This window comes from Dermacentor andersoni, chromosome 8 (genome assembly GCF_023375885.2).
Source record: "Dermacentor andersoni chromosome 8, qqDerAnde1_hic_scaffold, whole genome shotgun sequence".
Taxonomy (NCBI): domain Eukaryota; kingdom Metazoa; phylum Arthropoda; class Arachnida; order Ixodida; family Ixodidae; genus Dermacentor; species Dermacentor andersoni.
The window spans coordinates 41802877-41823071 of NC_092821.1; positions in this window are offsets into that span (position 1 = coordinate 41802877).

A 20195-nucleotide genomic window follows, 5' to 3' on the forward strand; every position below is an offset into this window, starting at 1 on the left:
GTCCTATTTATAGACGCATCCCTCCCTCGGGCACGCGGAGAACGCCACAAGAAAACAGTCTAAAATACCCTTCGCGAGCACGTATATGCAACGAGCAATAGCGTGAAGCAAGAAATATCTAGCGAGTTGTTGCTAGTTCGTGACCCTAACGCATTGTGGCCTGTGGGCTCTCATTAGGACGCAAACTCTGGATTCTGTGCGACATGCGGCGCCAAGTTTTTCCGCAAGACACCATCTGACAGAAAGTGCAGGGTGTCGTAAGTGCCCGTACCGTCTGCTTTTAAGCGTGAATTTTTGTTTAGGGGGATATCGAGCATCGACGCGTGTTTGTACAGAATTTGCATGCGGACGATCTCTCGTCAACTTGCCCAAATCGTGGAGCAGCTGCATGCGTTTGTAAAGCGAAGCTTTCCTTGCCTGCCATACCTTGGTTTTGCCTGCATCAATCAGACGCCTATCGGTCGGTTGGTATAGGTTTCATGGTTCTCACCGATTCCGTTAAACAACACAAAAAAAAAAAATGTCCAGGGCCTCGATTCGAACATTGGCCGGCCGGCGCAACAGCTACATATTGTAATTGTCACGCCACGAATACTTTTGCTTATTGCGTATCGTTTTAATTGTCATTGTATGACAAACGCAAGCACACTGCTCTCGTGCCGACACCACCTAGCTCTTTCATATGCTCGCCACATGCCGATTATGAAGACGATTTCTGTACCATGCGCAGATATCCTCAAACGGGGGATTGCCGAAGATGCGGCCGGTAGATATGACGCACGCTAATAGCTCTTTGAGATGATCGCCACGTCTTGATGATTGTAATGGTTTCCATAGTATGACACCATTAGCCATGTAGAATGTAAACTATACGACTATACGATACGCCGTTCTAGTAAACCGCAAATACTTCAACACAACATGTATCGACCAAGAAGCACGTCCGCGTGTTATTATGCGATTATGATTTCCATACTATGCCACATACCCAGAACGTGGTTCGGGCATGAAGCGGTCCCTTTGCACCGATGTAAGCTATCAGTATGGACCCCCAAAGAAAATTGATTCATCGTGTGAGTTTACATGCCGCGAAACCGCAATATACACGACCACCGTATCACACTCAACGTGGCTTACACGAACTACTTCAAGAGCAAGATTGAAGTGACGTACTCCACAATGTGCTTTGAAAGCAGCGCCCCTGATGACCTACAACACGTTCTCTGCACCTGCTGCCGCTTTGCGTCAAAGAGACAGTCTTTGAAGGCGGCACTACACCTGTAACGAGACACGAGCTTGGGAACTGCGGCACATTGTCGGCCCACGGCAAAACACCACCTTCCCGTTACGTGCCACGAAAGAGCTGCTGGCGTTCTTTCGGGCCACGAGCCGTCACGAAACTTCGTAAATATCTCTGTGATGTATATGTGTGTGTTACTGTATGTGCTGTTAAGTGTTTATAACTGTATATATCATAATCATCAACGTAGAGTAGCATGTCAGGTAAACAGTCACGCTAACATCTCCAGCACATAATTAAAGCTTGTAGTTCTCTCACTCTGTCTCTGTCTCTCTCTCCTTTACAGACTCTAGAGACTGACTGACGAGCCTGAATTATTGTTCCCTTGACGGACTCTCGAACATTATCTTTGTCTTCTGCATATTAATCTTCAATCCTTAGGCTTAGTCGGTTAAGGTCCTCGATATTTTGTTTAATTCATCCGCAGTGTTGCTGAACCGGACAACATCATCTACAATCTGAAGGCTGCTGAGTTATGCGCCGTTTATCCTTACTCCTAAGCTTGCCCAGTCTAATAACTTGAATACTTCTTCTAAACATGCAATGAATAGCATTAGACAGATTGTCTCTCCTTGTCTGACCCCTTTCTTGATGGACGAGAAGAAAGGGGGTTAACCGAGGAGCCCGATTTTTATTAGTCATATCATAAGAAGCCAACAAGCACTGACACCAAGGACAGCATAGGGGAAATTACTTGTGCTTAATAAATGAAACAAAAAAACGACAAATTAAAGTGGATAAAAAATCAACTTGCCGCAGGTGGGAACCGAACCCACACCCTTCGCATTTCGCGTGCGATGCTCTACCAATTCAGCTACCGCGGCGCTGTTTTTCCATCCACTTTCTTGGGTATTTATGAGTCCTAGTAGAAACCTGGGAGTGTTAGCCAGTGCCAGCACTCACAAACCTTGGCGGTGGACGTGGAACGTCCTTTTTGCCGCAGGCGTCACGAGAACGTGATATTTTTGGGTGAAGGCAACCGGTCAGTAAACCCACATAACCCTTTCTTGATAGGTAACTCTCTGTTTTCCTTGCGCAGAACCAAGACAGCAGCAGAACCTTTGTAGATGATCTCCATACTATCGCACATACCCACAACTGGCAATCAGCCACGAAGCAACCGGTGAAATTAAAATAAATAAGAAATGAGGGAATGTAGGCTAATATAGGTTTTCTCACATTCAGTATCACGAGTACGAGAGACCACATGCTCGCGCTAATTTTCTTTACGCCAGAGACGAAGGAACGAAGTGGCCACATTTGCAGTATTTTATTAACTGCTTCACGAAGCCTTCCGTTGACATGTATTCCAAGATTTCTTTTAGATCATCATACTTTTCTGCAAAAATGTTTAAGTAACACGTAGGAAAGATTAAACTTGCTGAATGAGATGTGTGCCAGAATGCTGCACCACTTCCTCGTTGAAAGTTCTGCCAAAATGTTAATACTAATGAGACACACTACGCTCGTATGTCTCAGCCTCTTCTTCATCCTCATATTTTGCGCAAAGAGCTGCATTCACTCATAGAGATTTTGGTGCTGAAGGAAAGCCCGAGTTACGAGCCCTGCACACGCGTTCTTTACTATCTTAACGTAACCTTGTCATTTACGGCAACGTGAAATTTTCAATGAAATATGGGGTCACAGGGTGAGACTACTGCTTCGCTGCGCTTTGTGCAATTTCTGTGCCTCTTCTTGGCATACCCTGCCCAATGCGTCGAGTTGTAGGACCAAATGAGATTTACCGGGAAGCCTGAAGAGCCCCGACGTCCGCACTGATTATACATCAAATACTACGATGTCGAGGTTAAACCACAGGCTTGAGCATTGAATTTGCGCTACCTTTGCTGTCCACGCAACGAATGCACCTTTAACATAAGTGACACATAAGTGCGAATGTACTGTGCGTATCCATTTATGTCTCATCATTCCCATCTGCAGCACACAGCTAAGCGTGCCACTGGGAAAACCTACCTCTTCAGGATTAGTTCATAAGCATCACTGTTTGCCTCTATCTTATGAGGTAGCAGACCTGCAAACACTGCATTTGTCATGTGCGCTTTTACTAGAGGAGAAACGCTAGTGTTCTCGACGTAGAATAAGACAAATCTAGAGCCCGAAGCGTAGCTAGACATCCCAAAGGAAGGCTTCATGAAAAGGAAGTGGTGTAAATATTGATTTCTTGATGAGTGAATGGGAGGGGGGAGGCGATGGAGCTTTCTCGTGACAACGCGTTTCAACGTAACCACGGTCGATTCTTATTTCGCAGTGTCGAAAACAACGCACATGGCAGGTGAGCTCTCAAATGAAAATGAAGAATTTTGTTGAGTCGGGGAATCTCGAGATTTCGGAATCGCGGTGCCGGATCCACACCAGCGCCAAACGCGACCAGCTCTTTTAAGAATCAATATGCAGAAGACACCGAACAAGAAACGCCACTTTTCATTGTCAGCGAAGTACATAACGTTTCTCATTCTGCAGGCGCCGCATTGTAGAAAGAGCGTGCAGGGCGCCAGGCGGGCATAAAAGATTCATCGCAAGTTCCAAGGCCTATAGGAATTTGTACATCGGAGACGGTATGGAACGCAATACGGTTTCCTATTAGATTGCTTCAGACAGCACGCATCGAAGGAGCAAAGTGCCCGGTTTTTCCGGGGAAGTGGAAATGAAAGAGAGAGCAAGAAAGTTTCCGAACTAGCTGGTAGCGGGAATAAATCCCAGTCTGGGAAATTAACTCTGACGGAGGGACCGGCGTCCGAAGATAGATTGCAGGAGACACGGGAGTTCCTTAAGCTGGGCACTGAAATATTAAGGAGGCATTAGTCTTTCTCCAAATAAACTTAGGAGCACTGCGCGTGTTCTTGCTTTTCGCTCGTAGGTGTAGCTTAAGATTTGGTAATCACTTTGTCGCGTAAAAAAGTATAAGGAGAGAGCTGCAATGCTCACAGCACATATACCCGACAGCCATACACGAAAGAAAATACTTCTGTACGCACTGTGAACTGTAGCTGCAGTCCTTGAAGCAACGAAGGCTGCCGCTGACAGCCGAAGCAGGCTTAGCTGTGGTCGATATTTTGCGTACGCTGTCCATATCCAGAATGCGAAGGAAGCACGAAACACGAACAATGCGCCTAATCAATATTTGCAGTTTTCCTCTTAAAAGGGAATTCTAATCTCAACATTGCGCGACACGTAGAATGCTCTCCTGCATTTCATTACAATCCATGGTTCATTGAAAGCACAAAGCGGCAACACTGAATACAGCGTCTCTAGCTGTGTGTTGTATAACGGGATACTTTTCGACGGCATGCTCTCTCCTTTCGAGTACTAATCCGCCGATTACGTATATTTATGGATGAGAAATGTTATCCGCTGTCTACAATTTCTACTGCGTTAAGAGGAAGCTCGGGCCTCACTCCGATGACGCCTCTTCAGATACATGTAAAAATCAGAAACACTTTTTTAGATAAAACCACTTGGCCAACTTTAGTGAAATTTGATAGGAAACGTTAACTTATAGTGACTGATGGAAGCGAAATTTTGATGTAAGACCTAGATTTCCGAAGAGGAATATTCAAAAATTGTTAAACTTGACAAAATCAGAACAAAAAGTTTAGAAACTTGTATCTTTGCACCATGAAGATACATTGCAGTTCTATCGGCTGCATCGGTTAGGGAATCCAAAGCGAACAAACGGGAAGTATCAATTTACATTTTGCTTTATATTGTTGCATCGTTTACAAGGGTATTGCAAAAGTCCTGCTCGCATACTAGTGGTATACTTGGGAACCACGTATTATGCAACAATTTACATTTTGCTTTATTTTGTTGCATCGTTTACAAGGGTATTGCAAAAGTCCTGCTCGCATACTAGTGGTATACTTGAGAACCACGTGTTATGCAACAATTTTGTGCGCTTTCGTTAAAATATGAGATGTAATTTTCAGAATTGGTGTGTCGTTTTTCATTGCAGAGTTACATTGTCCTGAACTTTATTGTTCCGTTTTATGTAAATATGCGACTTCCTGCATCTTTATTAAAACATTTACGGTCTAACTCGAATATTCACTCAACAGTCGCTATATTTCAAGTTTTTCTTACATATGCAACAAACCTCATCAAATTTAGTGCAGTGACTTCCGAGAAAACGATTCCTCATTTGCCATGTATTTATGTAGGAGCTTTCTTCCTGGGAACACTGTTCCCTGCCCGACGGGAATGGAAGTGGAGCCACCCGCACTCCGACCTGATGTAGCGGCGCCCGCGTCGGCAGCCTCAAGGAAGCGGAACAGCCTCTCGAGCGACAGCGAGGCTACCCTGATAGACTCGACCGAGAGCGACGACAGCTCCGACGACGACTACGTGACTGTCCTGAGTAAGAAAGCAAAGCGGCGGATGCTTGGGGCCTCTGTGGACACATCTACTATGAGGACTCCGCAAAGTTCGCCAAAGTACACCATCCTTTTCTTACCTGTGCTACCCACCGACAACATGAGGTTCCTCAACAGGCAAGTTGCATCGGTTGAACTCGAGAGACTGTTGCCAAATGGCATTGAGGACGTACGAGTCAACCCTCGGAAGAATATTGTCGCGGTAGACGTCGCCCAAGCGTCGGCGTTAGATTCTCTGCGAGCTGTCACTGTTCTCGGTGGCATGAACGTCCGTACCATCATCCCGATGGGAAAAGAGACTACTACAGGCGTCATATATGACATTGATGCGGCCATTTCAGGCGAGGATTTACCACTTTTGATAAAGCCTGCCAATCATGGGACCCACATACTACAGGTGGCCCGTCTCGGAACTTCCAGATGCGTGAAAATTGTCTTTAAAGGTGACTGCCTTCCATCGCATGTGAAGGTAGGTCATTTTTGACATGCTGTCCGGCCCTTTGTTCCCAAGCCGCTTCAGTGCAGAAACTGTCAGAAATTCGGCCACGTGAGCGCCGTCTGTGGAAAGTCTGCTATATGTTCCCGCTGTGCAGCACAACACTCTGCAGGCAACTGCCAGGCAAAAACTTATAAGTGTCCGAACTGTCAAGGGCCCCACGATGCCTCATCAAGGAGACAAAGGAGAGGAAAGACAGGGAGGTTAGCCAGTGTAGGTACCGGCTGGCTACCCTGTGCTGGGGAAAGGGGTAAAGGGAATAAAAGGAGAAAGAAGAAGAAGAGGAAAAAAAATAATAAAAAAAAATAGAAAATTGACACAGTAACGCGAAACTACGCGCTACAACGTTCAGAGGCGGTCGCACAATTCACATGTCCTTAAAAACTTCCACAAAGCCCTTAAGGCCTTGAGTGCCGAAGCCCGTCTGGACCAGTGTCCTAGAGCTTTTTCCTCAGTAAAGGGGCGATTGTCCAGTTTTGCGAGAGCGGTCACGAGCACTTCTTTGCACTGCGTAACGGGGACAGTCACAAAGGAGGTGTTCAATCGTCTCCTCGCAGCCGCAGGTGTCATAAGTAGGGCTGTCGGCCATTCCAATGCGGAATGAATAGGAGTTTGTGAATGCCACGCCGAGCCACAGGCGGCACAGAAGTGTTGCTTCCGCTCGTGGCAACCCTGGTGGTAGGCGGAGTTGCAGACGTGGATCCAATTTGTGGAGACGTGCGTTCGTGAATTCACTGGTGTTCCACAGATTCTGTGTAAGCTCACGGGCGAGGGAAGGATTGTCCTAGAGTTAGGCGAGAACTCTCCATCTTGAAGAAAATGGTGAGGGACCGGTCGACCCATCGTGAAGCAGCTGCTGACGTCAGGCGACGTCGTTCTCGTCGCAGACGCTCATCAAGGAATTCTGCTCTCCGCACAAAGAATACGCGTGCCGCACAGCCTTTTGCTGTTGAATCTGCTCCAACCTCAGTGCAGAATGTTCCCAAACCGTGTATAGATAACGGAGCATCTGAAAAGACTGCCGTGAATGAGGAATGGCCACCACTGCCAAGGATAAGCCCTGTGGAAAAACCCCAACAAGGAAAGGCACCACAATGCTCCACCCCTCACCCAGATGAGCTGACAGATCATGACCGCCGAATTGTAACAATGCTCAAGTCTTTGATAAATGCGATTCGCACGCTTGTGGGCAACTCGAATACGCCAACAGCTCGAAGCGCAGTTCAAGTGTTGGATGCCCTGAGCCCAGTGCTTGCAAATCTTGCATAAGCACAATGGCTCTTCCACTGCCTTCACTCCGTGATGAAGTGCGTAGCGCGACAATTTTCCAGTGGAATGCCAGAGGACTTAAATCACGGATTTCATGTTTCCGCCAATACGTTTTCACGAACCGATTTCCTGTAGTGGTAATATGTGAACCGAACGTGTCGAAAGCGCTAAGACTCTCTGGATACGAAGCCTTTATGGCGTCAACGTGCGGGCAACCCAGCAAAGTAATTGTTTACATCCGTACAGAACTTACTTACATCCCCCACTCATTGCAGCCTCATGACGGAAACCAATACGTGTGTCTCCGCATTAAAAAGAATAAAGTGGCCTTCACCCTTATCGGCGCCTACATATCCCCATATAGTCGGTTCGACGGCGACCGATTGCGAGACATCCTGACGGCAACTACTGGACCCTGGATTATCACAGGAGATTTTAATGCTCATCACTTGGCTTGGGGAAGCTCCAGAATAGATTCCAGGGGCCGGAAACTTGTGGAATTTGCTTCCGACCATGAACTTAGCATTATGAACGATGGCAGTCCGACGTACTTGCGTGGTGCGAACTATAGCAGTTGCTTAGACTTGACATTGGTGTCACGGCAACTTGGTCAAAATGTTCGATGGTTCTCTGACATCGAGACTCATGGTAGTGACCATATTCCCACCTACTTAATTATCAATGGATTTGGAAGCTTCTCCTCTTGTACTTCCCGACAAGCATATATAAGGTGGTCAACGTATAAGACAAAGGTGGAAGAGGCATGCAAAGAAGGATTTACCGGCACCATTGAAAACCTTATTACAAGTGTACTGGAATCGTCTAAGTACACATTTACATCTGCGAAAAAACGTACGGATTTTGACATGGAACTTGAGCGACTTCGAACGATTCACCGAAGAGCCGAGAGGCGATACAGGCGCACGAAGTCAATTCATGACCTTAGAGTCGCTCGACGTATACAGAAGAAAATCCAACGTCGTATGGACAGGTTGGAGGAACAACGGTGGAAGACGTTCTGCGAATCACTTGACCCCCGCAAGCCTCTGTCTATCATATGGAGGACGGTGCGCGGCCTTGGCTCGTCTCCACATGCAACGACACCCATTCTCAGCCCTAGCCCTCCATCAAGGCCGCTCACAGGTCGATATAGCCGAAGATTTCTGTGTGAAGATTGCGGGCAGTGTGGTCACCATCAATAGTGAAATTCTGGGTGAAGTTACTGCGACACGCTTCCCAGAATTGAATGTGTCCTTCTCACTTGAGGAATTGGACGCTGCTCTGGCCTCATGCAGGCGCTCATCGTCGCCAGGACCAGATGGCATCACCTACGCTGCTTTATGCCACCTAGGTGAAGATGGCCGAAGCAGACTGCTGGAATGCTATAACCAGTCATGGAATGATGGCGTCGTTCCTGAGCGGTGGAAGTCCAGCCGCTTGATACCACTCCTGAAGCCTGGAAAGTCGCCACTTGACCTAGCGTCCTACCGACCCATTGCGCTGTCCAGCTGTGTTGGGAAGGTCATGGAAAGAATGATTCTCACCCGCCTAGAATGGTATCTTGAGGGCCACAACGTATATCCCGATGCCATGGCTGGTTGTAGAAGAGGCCGTTCCTCTATTGACAACGTCATCGACCTAATCTCGTCTGTACAACAGGAAAAACACCACAAGCGTATATCTGTTGCACTATTCCTCGACGTGAAAGGCGCCTATGATAATGTAACGCATGAAGCCATCCTTGATGCCCTGGAAAATAATGGAATAGGTGGACGCATGTTTCGGTGGATTCGGAGCTATCTATTTAAAAGATCCTTCTTTGTGCACAGTGCAGATGGCCGAACTGCTGACCATTACACTTACCGTGGCGTCCCTCAGGGTGGGGTTCTTAGCCCCACTTTGTTCAACCTTGCAATCCTTGGCCTTGCCGACGTTCTACCACATACAGTAAACCTTTCCATATATGCTGACGACATATGCATATGGGCCTCGGCAGTTACACGTCTCCAGGTGCGTGCACGGCTCCAAAAAGCAGTGACCCTAACATCATCGTACCTGCGTGCGCAAGGCCTCAGCATTTCGACCGAGAAGTGCGCCTTAGTCGCCTTTACCCACAAGCCCATGACCTGGTACCCCCATTTCTATTGACCACCAACCAATTTCCTACGCAAAAACTCACCGATTCCTAGGCGTTATTATAGACAGTGACCTTTCATGGAGCCCCCACATCACATATTTGAAGAAGAGGCTTACTTCTATCTCCCATATACTAAGGTTTCTCGCCGGTAAAACGTGGGGCACATCCGTGGCATCTATGCTTCAACTATACAGGACGCTCTTCCTAGGATACTTGCGATACAGCACACCAGTGCTGTCCAATGCTAACAAAACTAACATCCATGTCCTATAGAGCATTCGAGGCCAAGCCCTTCGAACATGTCTGGGGCTACCTCGAAAGGCCTCAACCGTGGCAACAATTGCCACCGCGAGAGACCACCCAATAAGTACCTATATAGATATCGACGCGCTCCGGGTGCATGTTCGCCATATATCCAGAGTCCCTGACCACCATCTCGCTCGCATGCCTGAGAAAAGACCCAGGGCAGCGTTCTCCAGATCAATTGCGGCTAACCGGCACTCTTTGTCTTTGAGGCACTCACCCGCAAAAAGAACGTCATCCCCTATGTGGTGCTTGAAGAAGCCTCCTGTGTACCTTGCTGTTCCAGGAATAGTGAAGAAAGCTAGCCTGACCACCGCGGCTCTCAAGCAGATCACATTGGAACTTCTGCATTGTTCATACTCTAACCGAATTCATGTTTACACGGATGGTTCCGTCTCGGAAAATTCTACGGGCGCCGTTGTTCTACCATCTCAATCGGTCGTCATCAAGTTTAAGACATCACACGCAACGACATCTACAGGCTCTGAACTGGCCGCTCTTCGCGCTGCTGTCGAATACATTGAAAAAGAACCGCCAAACAAATGGGCAATATTTTGTGACTCGAAAGCGGCCCTCCAGAGCTTGAGAAGTTTACGACGTGGCAATTATGAACAGCTGGTGTCACAAATCCACGAAACCTGCCATTGCGCTTCTGAAAGAGGACCTAATATCATATTTCAGTGGCTGCCGGGACATTGTGGCATCGTTGGTAATCACCTCGCCGATGACGCTGCCCGACGTGCCCAGGCTAGCTCACCGACACTCCTTATACCTTTATCCAGAGTCGACGCTGCAAGACAGCTTCGCAGTCTCGCTCGTACAATCACGTTAGGTTGCTGGCATACACCTCAGAACTCTAAGTGTCGTTTACACAGCCTCGACCCATCACTGAAACTTACATTACCAGCGAACCTTCCACGACGTGACGCAACACTGCTGTGTCGGCTGTGGGTAGGAGTAGCATTCACCAACTCCTACACCTGTCGTATTGGAATGGCGGATTCACCAATGTGCGCGAAGTGCAAGTGTGAAGAGACCATCAGTCACCTTCTGTGCCACTGTTCTCGCTTCGATAATCAACGCGAGACTCTCCAGTGTGCCTTAAATAGACTGGATGACAGGCCATTTACGGAAGCGAAGATCTTGGGGGCCTGGCCTCATAGTTCACTGGCCCAGAAAGCAGTTCGAGAGCTTTTTCGCTACCTGAGGGAAACAGACTTGAGTGCCAGACTGTAGACATCCTATACCTAAGTTCTCTCTCTCCGTCTTTCACTCCCCATTCCCCTCCCCACGTGTAGGGTAGCAAACTGGACTCAGTCTAGTTAATCTCCCTGCCTTTCTGTCTTCCCTTCTCTCTCTCTCTCTTTTTCTTAAGATGATGTTTCCATCTGTAATTTGAGCTCTGAAGGCATCGACGTTACAAACGTTCAGGATATTTCAAATCACCATAGATTTTCCCGCACTGTTATTTGATGTCCAAGTCATGAACAATAAATGCGAAGTTCCTTCCTCACTTACACGCAACTTGTTTTGCCTCCACTTCAAAGAGTAGGACACCACCAGAAACTGGTTGTCGCGTTCGGGATAGTTCGCGTTAGGAATAGGCGTCGTGTTCGGGATAGTTCATTTTGTACCATTATTATTCAATGCTTTAGCCTTTTGACTGCCACTCCCGACTATACGCGTTTTGTGTTTTGAGCCCACTCCACGCCTATCCTAAAGCAATTTTTGCAAAAAAAAAAAATAAGCATTACGGGAGAACATATCTTACGATTACTGTCCGCGGTTATGCGATTAGCACTCGTGTAATGTAGTGACGCACCGTATTCCTGAAACACATTTCCTTCACATCTGCAGTGGTCATGGTGAGATTTGATTTGCCTCTGCTGTACACATCATGCACCGCTCATGTGCCACTTTGCAATGGCGCTCACTCGCGATGGTCACCCATGAAGTGAGGATTCCTAAATGATGATGTAGGCATAAAGATGACAGCGCGGTGACGACATGACAACGATGGGGCAAGGACGAGTGCACGACGAAGAAGCAGCGAAGAACAGGTGTGATGACAACCGGATGACAAAGCTGGAATGAGGACAATGAAATGACAGTAAGACAACTTATACACGAGAGCGACTGTCTCATGACGACGCAATGACGATGATGGCAGGCAATTAGCGCATAAATGCGATCTATATGACAGGGTGATTAGGACGAAATGATTAAGGAATGACCTCTATGGATTCACGAACGTGGTATGACGATGACGGAATCCCGACAACAAGTTGACGTTACTCAAGTGATGGCGGTGGTAAAACGACAGCATCAGGACGGCGACATGGCAGAAGTCTAATGAGTGAGTTAGAAGGGCGACAATGGAATACTATCTAAGGCAACACCAGGATGGTATGGCAACGCATGCATCACGACGACTGGATGACGACAACGTATTGACGACAGTGGCATGTCGACGACTGTATCACGAAGCCTGTATGACAATAGTGTAATGGCGATGACGCGACGAGAGTCGGATGACGAAGCTGAAGTGACGCTGATGGCATAACCAAGACCGCATAATGACAACGGTATGACAACGGATGCATGATAGTGACTGTCTGAACACGACGCAATAAGGACGACGGCGTGAAAATGGTAGCTTAATAACGATAGGAATGAAACAGGATTGCCGTTGATGGAACTACGCCGGCGGCAATATGATGACAGCATCAGGTGACGGCATGATGACAATGATATGACGACGACTCTCTGAGGACAATCGCATCACGACGATGGCATGGTCAGAGTCGTATGACAAAATTATAATCACGACAATGGAGTAACCGTAACAACACTTGGACGGCGGTGTGACAACAAATGCGTTACTATGACTGTGCAAGGACTACGCAATGACGGCAATGCCAACACAACGGTATGGTGATAATGAGATGAACAGGTTTGTATTACGACAATGGCGCGAAAGTGAATGTATCAAGAAGCCTGTATGACGAAGAGTACGTGCGGTATGACGAGTGGATGACAAAACTGGTATGATGACTATGTAACGACCACTACGGCATCCCGACCACGAGCACATGCTTAGCGGCCCTAGCCATTAGAGAAATTAGGCCACTAGGTCGGTGTAGAAGGTGTGACAACGACGACATGTCGTGCAAGACCACGAACTTGAAATTATGACGACGGCGTGACCACGAAGGCATCACGACCGCTAGCAATTACATAATCGCCCAAGGTTGTCGGCAACTTGGGTACGTTGAATCGGTTTAAGAGGCCCGACAGACAGACAGACGCAGATTAGATAGATAGATAGATAGATAGATAGATAGATAGATAGATAGATAGATAGATAGATAGATAGATAGATAGATAGATAGATAGATAGATAGATAGATAGATAGATAGATAGATAGATAGATAGATAGATAGATAGATAGATAGATAGATAGATAGATAGATTAAAAACGCCTTAATTGGCGAATAGTGCTAATCGCGTTCAAAGTAACATCACATAGGCCATGTAAATTAAGTTTCTGACTGTAGGTGGAGCATATGTTTCAGTGTTCTGTCGTTGTGCCCCTGCAGGGCCGCCAAGGCGAACTAGTGCAGCAGGCCCATCGGCACAGTGTCAGGCGGTGAGAATATCAATTTTTGAAGAATACTGAACCAAAAGAAACTTTTGTCAAAGAACCAGTTTTTATAGCATCAAATTTCCGCTGAACCAGGAAAAGAAAAAGCGAGTGAAAGAACAAAAGATGCAAATGACTCATAGTCCGGTAAAGTCAATGGCCACTTACTTTGCGTGAATTAACGGCCATGACACTACCCCTGTTGTCGTTATCGGTGATTTCAATGCGGATGTGTCGGTATGGAAAAGGGAGCGGTTTACGTGTTCCGTGTTGCAGACATAATATCCCTTGCGATGCCACACCAATCCGGCCCGACCGACCACTCAGCGACGTACGTGCATCGATTTTACATAATCGAAGAATGTGATTGTCGTTGCGACTGAACTAATGACCACCGACCAAGTCAATAAATGAGTGTGCGTACCTTTCGCCACAATCACGCCCCATCACAATAAATGAATTCGTACCACTGCTCATGTTATGTGTCAGCTCCGAGTGTCCTAAACGGCTACACTGGTCCACCACCTTCACAGAGTGGAATGGCTCATGATTTCGGTTGACGTGGACGTGGATGCGTCTGACTTTTTTTTTTATGATCTCGCTCTTATACTTAACATAGACTTGTTTACATATTCTTTTGGTGGTTCCCCCAGAACAAAGCTGAATGTGACGTGCTTGTGGCACAGAATGCTATAATCGAGTTTGCAGGACGAACTGGATATACGGTAACATGATGCTTCCAAGCTGTTTTCTTTCTTTCGTAACGCTGACCAAATGAACAAGAAATTTTTCAACCAGAGTTGTCAATCAAACTGCACTGTTATGGCAAATTCGGAAAGCAAAGTGTTTTTGTTTGCCACACACACACATAAACGTATATAATGACTGGGCGCTTAGGTGTATACTTTACGGCGATATCTTTGGAAAAGAATAGAGATTTAAAAAATGATACAAAAAATTAAGTTCAGGCTACCACAAGGCGGGCACGACACCCCGCATAACGCCGACAGGTCAGCTTTCGCCGGAAGCTCCGGGCCAACACCGCTGCTCTCGTACGTGACTCGTACCGAGTGTCATACGGCGCACTAAAAAAAAAAGCGCGACATAAACCAAACAATAGTAGCGCCGAGAAACGCTGCCCCTGAGCGCTCGGACGTTGCGCAAAAGTCCTTTATCAGCCGGGTGCCTGACGCGTTCCATTTTTCACGCTCCATCGCCGCGAGCATCCGTGAGTGCAAGAGGGCACTCGGATTTCGAACCGCAGACGGCGGCGCGGTTATCACTCACGATGCCCGGCGTTGCGAGAGGCGGCAATTTCCGCTAATGAAGACGCACTCGCACGTGGAGTCGCTGTGCGGCCCGGCTGTGGTGTTGGTCGAAGCAGGGGACGGGCTAGCTGTGTGGTCTCAGTGGTAACCACTACGGTCTGTCGGTAGCGCCAGTCGGCGCTTGAGCATTTGGCTGGTGGCGCAAGCTTGATGGAATACCCCCCAACGAGAGTATGCTAGGTCATAATTGCGAAACTGTCCTTCTCTCACACACCTGCACTTGGCAGTGGGTGCGCGGGCTTGCCCCGCAATATGCCAAATAAATGAGAGAAAAAAAATTTATTTCGAACTGATGAATTAGCCGTCATGTTCATCTGCATTAAGATACATGTGAAGGTCAAAGGGTTGCAGCTGCTTGGTGCGGAGCAAAAGTACCTTCAGTTCCCTTACTGTATGAGTCGTGTCTGTATGCAGACATTCTACATTGACACAACTCACGCAATAAGAGGATCGCCTGCAGCAGATCGATCCAACGAGTTGGAATCTATATACAGCGAAGCTTTGTGCGACTGCATAAAAAATGCGAAACACGGGCTTGTGTTTGTTGAATGTGCGCACAAAATGGTACGGGAGGCTTTAATCAGGCGATGTAGACAGGCTAAAGCAATGCCGCTGCCGCTGCTGCAAATGCGCGAAGACGATCTTTCTGGTTATTTTATTTTCTCCACCCGCCGTGGTTGCTCAGTGGCTATGGTGTTGGGCGGCTGAGCACGAGGTCGTGGGATCGAATCCCGGCCACGGCGGCCGCATTTCGATGGGGGAGAAACGCGAAAACACCCGTGCACTTAGATTCAGGTGCACGTTAAAGAACTCCAGGTGGTCGAAATTTTCGGAGACCTCCACTACGGCGCGCCTCATGATCATAAAGTGGTTTTGGCGCGTGAAAGCGCATAATTTTAATTTTTCTTTCCTCCGCAGGGCCAGCACCGCCGCTGTCTCGGAGGCGCGGAGGCGAGCGCCATCTGGTGGTGGTGTAAGGAGCCCAGCGGTGCGCTCTGCACGTGTCCTCCTCCGAGGCTGGTTGGCCTATTGAGCAAGATAACCACTACACGGGAGCATTCATGGTCATGACACCCGGCGAGTTTCTCAAAGAAAAGCTTCGTTTTTAATAAATTGCAGCAGAGACCATGATGGGCCAAGTCAGTGACACTTTTATGGAGCGGCACTGCTGTCTATCGCTGCGTCATCCCGTGATTGACGCCAATCTTTATGGGCGCATAAACGAACACACTTAGGCCCAATCTCGCCGCAAACCTGAATGTCAACTGCAGTGTCTCTCTCGCAGCAAACATCAGTGTAATGGCCTTCTCAAGCTCGTTCCCAACCACAATGTCAAACTCGATGTCACCCTTGTAATGTATCTTAGGGTAATGGCCAACCGAACCTCTCCGTCATCACCAAACAGCGTACTTGATTTCTATGCACAGGAAACTTCGGGTTATTGTTGACGCGATCACTGCACGTCACGTGCAACTTCCTTTTGATTACTGATACCACAAAGTTTCAACCCGGCGGGATGTGCCAAATGCCCAGGCCGTGGACATGCCATCAATTTTTATTAACCACACAGTGTAGTTATGTATATGGGGGTATCAACTATCAGACTCCCTGAGAGGGATGTCAACTGTAGAAATTACATATTTGGCAGTTCTTTCTTTATTTCCACGTGCTGTGTTATTAGCTTGTTCGGCACATAAAGTTCAGTGACCTTGTGAATTTCGACTTTGCGACAGGTGAGATCCACTGCATATGCTTTATTCAACGGCGCTCAGTTGCGAGTGCGTCAGATTTGTACTTCGAAAACGAGTCTTTAGAAACAGAGAGATATTACCAGAAATTAACGGTGGTGACTAAATGCTTACGCATACTTACGCACGCGGAGTGCTCGCTAAAAGGACGTTTCTCGCATGTCCTGCTTGCGGATGGATGGTGCAACAGATAGCACGTCCATATTGCAGCATGTATGCCTCTGCTTTCTTCAAATCGCCGTTGAGCCTGTTAACGTTAAGTTACATATGCGCCACTCTAAAGACTCTAAAGATTAGCTATTTTCATTTTACAAAATGTAATTCATCGTATTAAATTGTAATGTTCGCTCACATTTGTTAGTGCACAGCGCGGCTCGCGTAGGTGACACGTACCAGATTATATCTATAATGTACAGCGTGTTCTTTAGAGCGTAGCTCTTAGGCTACGAGCGCAGGGAAGGATGAAAGAGGGAACGCGGAGCGTAGTGGGGAATGAAAGACGGCGATGGCGGAGACCGCGCGAGGAGGAAAGCGGTGGAGGAGGGTGCAGCTCAATCATGAGGCGAGAAGTTGAGGATGAGGGTATGGCGAAAGCGCGAGGAGAAAAGCGTAATGCCGGCTCTGCGGTGACAACCACTGCGAGATGGCGCCAGAGTAGGGCGCCGTCATCGGTTCATCGATGACGACATCAATAAAGAATGCGGTGAGCGCGTCCTCCAATATATATATATATATATATATATATATATATATATATATATATATATATATATATATATATATATATATATATATATATATATATGTAGTAGGCAAAGAGGGATTCTTCAGGCTACCTTTCAAACGTAAAGAACTTGAGTGGTGCTACAAGGTAAACAGAGAGAGAGAGAGAGAGTAAACTTTAATGAACACCAGCAGTTCTGTCGGCTGGGCCTAGGCCTCCCACGATGGGACGTCGAGGTCTACAAGGTAAACAGAACAAGTATTTAATTTCGACAGTTTCGATCGGTGGACCGATCTTCATCAGGGTTTACAAAAAAAAAAAAACCCTGATGAAGATCGGTCCACCGATCGAAACTGTCGAAATTAAATACTTGTTCTGTTTACCTTGTAGCACCACTCAAGTTCTATATATATATATATATATATATATATATATATATATATATATCCCAGCTAACTCAGTAAAGTCCCAGCTAACTTTACCCTGAGTTTCAAAATTTGCCGATGCGCTCTAAGACGATGCGACGAAATGCAGGTTGCTGACTAGTGTACGTATTAAGTGACACTTTTTTGTGTATTCTGCTTAATTGCATAATTATTCATGTTAAACAACCAACTTCTGAAGCAACAAAGTTAGACAAAAAATTCCAAGGAGAAAGTTGCATAGCGCTTTGCGAAACGTCCGATTCAACAGTTTCTAAATTTCTATCCACTAGGTATTAGTGTTTTTCCGCTTATTCTAGACGCCCGCGAAATACAAAAAAAAACATAGCACTTGACAGCCCGCTTGCACGTCATGAGTGCAACATTTTCAAATGTTTTTCGTACCAACGAACATAGCATCTGTCAGGATGTGCTGTCACATAAAAGGCGACAGGGCGCTGACGGTTACGCCACTGATGTGCCACCGATTTACGCCACCGATGTACGCCACCGATGTGCTTCCCTCGCAGCTGTTCATGATAGCGATAGGCAAGCGCAGCAGCAGCACACCCGCCTAAATGCTATGTTCCCTTGTACGCGGAGCGTTTGGCAGTGCGGCAATCACTGCGCGCAAGCGGATATGTCATGTGGTATTTTTCTCGTATTTCGCAGGCATCTGCAGTATGCGGAAAAGCAATAATGCCTAATAGACAGAAAGTTGGAAACTGCTTAATCGGACGTTTTTCTAAGCACTCTACAACTTTCTAATTGGAACTTTTTGCCCAACTCGGTTGCTTCTGAAGTTGGTAAATTAACCTTGGCTAATTATGCAATTACGCAGAATACAAAAAAAAAAGTGTGACTCACTGCATGCAACCGTCAGCAACGTGCATTTAGTCGCGTCGTCTCAGAGTTCGTCGGCACATTTTTTATACTCTGTCTAAAGTTAGCTGGGACACCCTGTATATGGAAAGAACAGAGGATTGTCTGCAGCGGCTGTTGAGAATCGCGCCCACGCGTCTGCCACGCGCTGCCTCTTGCAATCTCCCAATTAGCGAGGCAGTCGCGCCACACTTCCCTCCATTTGCAAAGTGCCGCACGAGGCAAATTGTCCTTGCCAGCCACGCTACTCAGAGCGTTATCTTCCTAATGTAAACCGTGTAGCTACATAGTAATAATACAAAATATTGGCGCGCGTGCTTGTTTCACGTATAGAGCCGCGCTTAAATTTCGATTATGTGGTATCCTAATCGTCGGTGAATTTTTTACTTCCACAACATATGGCCCACAGAAGTTACGTGAATCACGCCCCTACACATCAAGTATGTGCCTAGGAGGACATCAGTTGCAAGAAAATGCAAAACAATTAATTCAATAGATAAGCTAATTAAAGTAATTAAATTATTAGTTACAAATGTTATGGCACATGTTTATATTGGAAAGCTGAAAAATATTGTCAGAAACGTTTAGTTCTGTGTTTGAACATCTTAAAATGGTCATGCTAATCAAAATAATTTGCCTGCAACTCGCTGAAATTACCTTGCGGCTCACGCAACACTGCGAAGCGTGGTTCGTGGCATTGGCCGCGAGATCGGCCTACAGGAGGCAGCACCATCGTCACGTTAGTGTGATTGCGCAGTCGGCGACGCGTTAGAATGTACGCGGCGGCGGTTCGCTGTGAGCGATGAAATGCGCTGACTGCAGTCAACTGATATGTCGCCCTCTAATGCTAAATTTTGCATGCAACGCACGGAACTTCCCTACTATGCATGAAAGGAGCACAAAACACAGTTTCAGTCCCCGTACTTGCATGGTGCTTTTTACTGGCGTTCGACTTGCATTCAGCCTAGTCTGCTGACTCTGCTGTTGCGGAACTCAACTTTCTTCTTCTCTTGCACTGGTTATAAAAAATTCGTGTATTGCTGCACAGTGAAGCTAAATCAGCTAGTTATTATTAGTTAGCTAGTTAGTTATACATAAGTACTTTGTACTTCCTTTTTGATTGTCTGTCGAATGCAGGATACTGACTAAACTTCAGTAAAACAAGGTACGGCACTATGAGGGACTGCTTACTAGCAGGATCGCCCTGTGGCATCACACGCGTGTTCTTTTTTTTCGTAGTAATAACGAGAACAGCATTTTACTACAAGAGTGTCTTAGATTATTACATTCAAGCATGAGAACGGTGTGAGGGCATCATTCACGTACGCTCACATTGATAAGAATACTGCGAATACGTTTAGATCATTTTAGGAGCCAAGCATTGAGTTGTTTTCTTTTTTGTGAATATAATAGCTGCTAACTCCCGTCAAGCTAAAAACACCGCACTAATGAGCGCACTGTATTAGCGGCCAGGAACTCAGGTTGAGGACGTCCTGTTTCTAGCGACTACAATGCAACACATAATATTCTTGCAATAGATTCTTCCGGCTT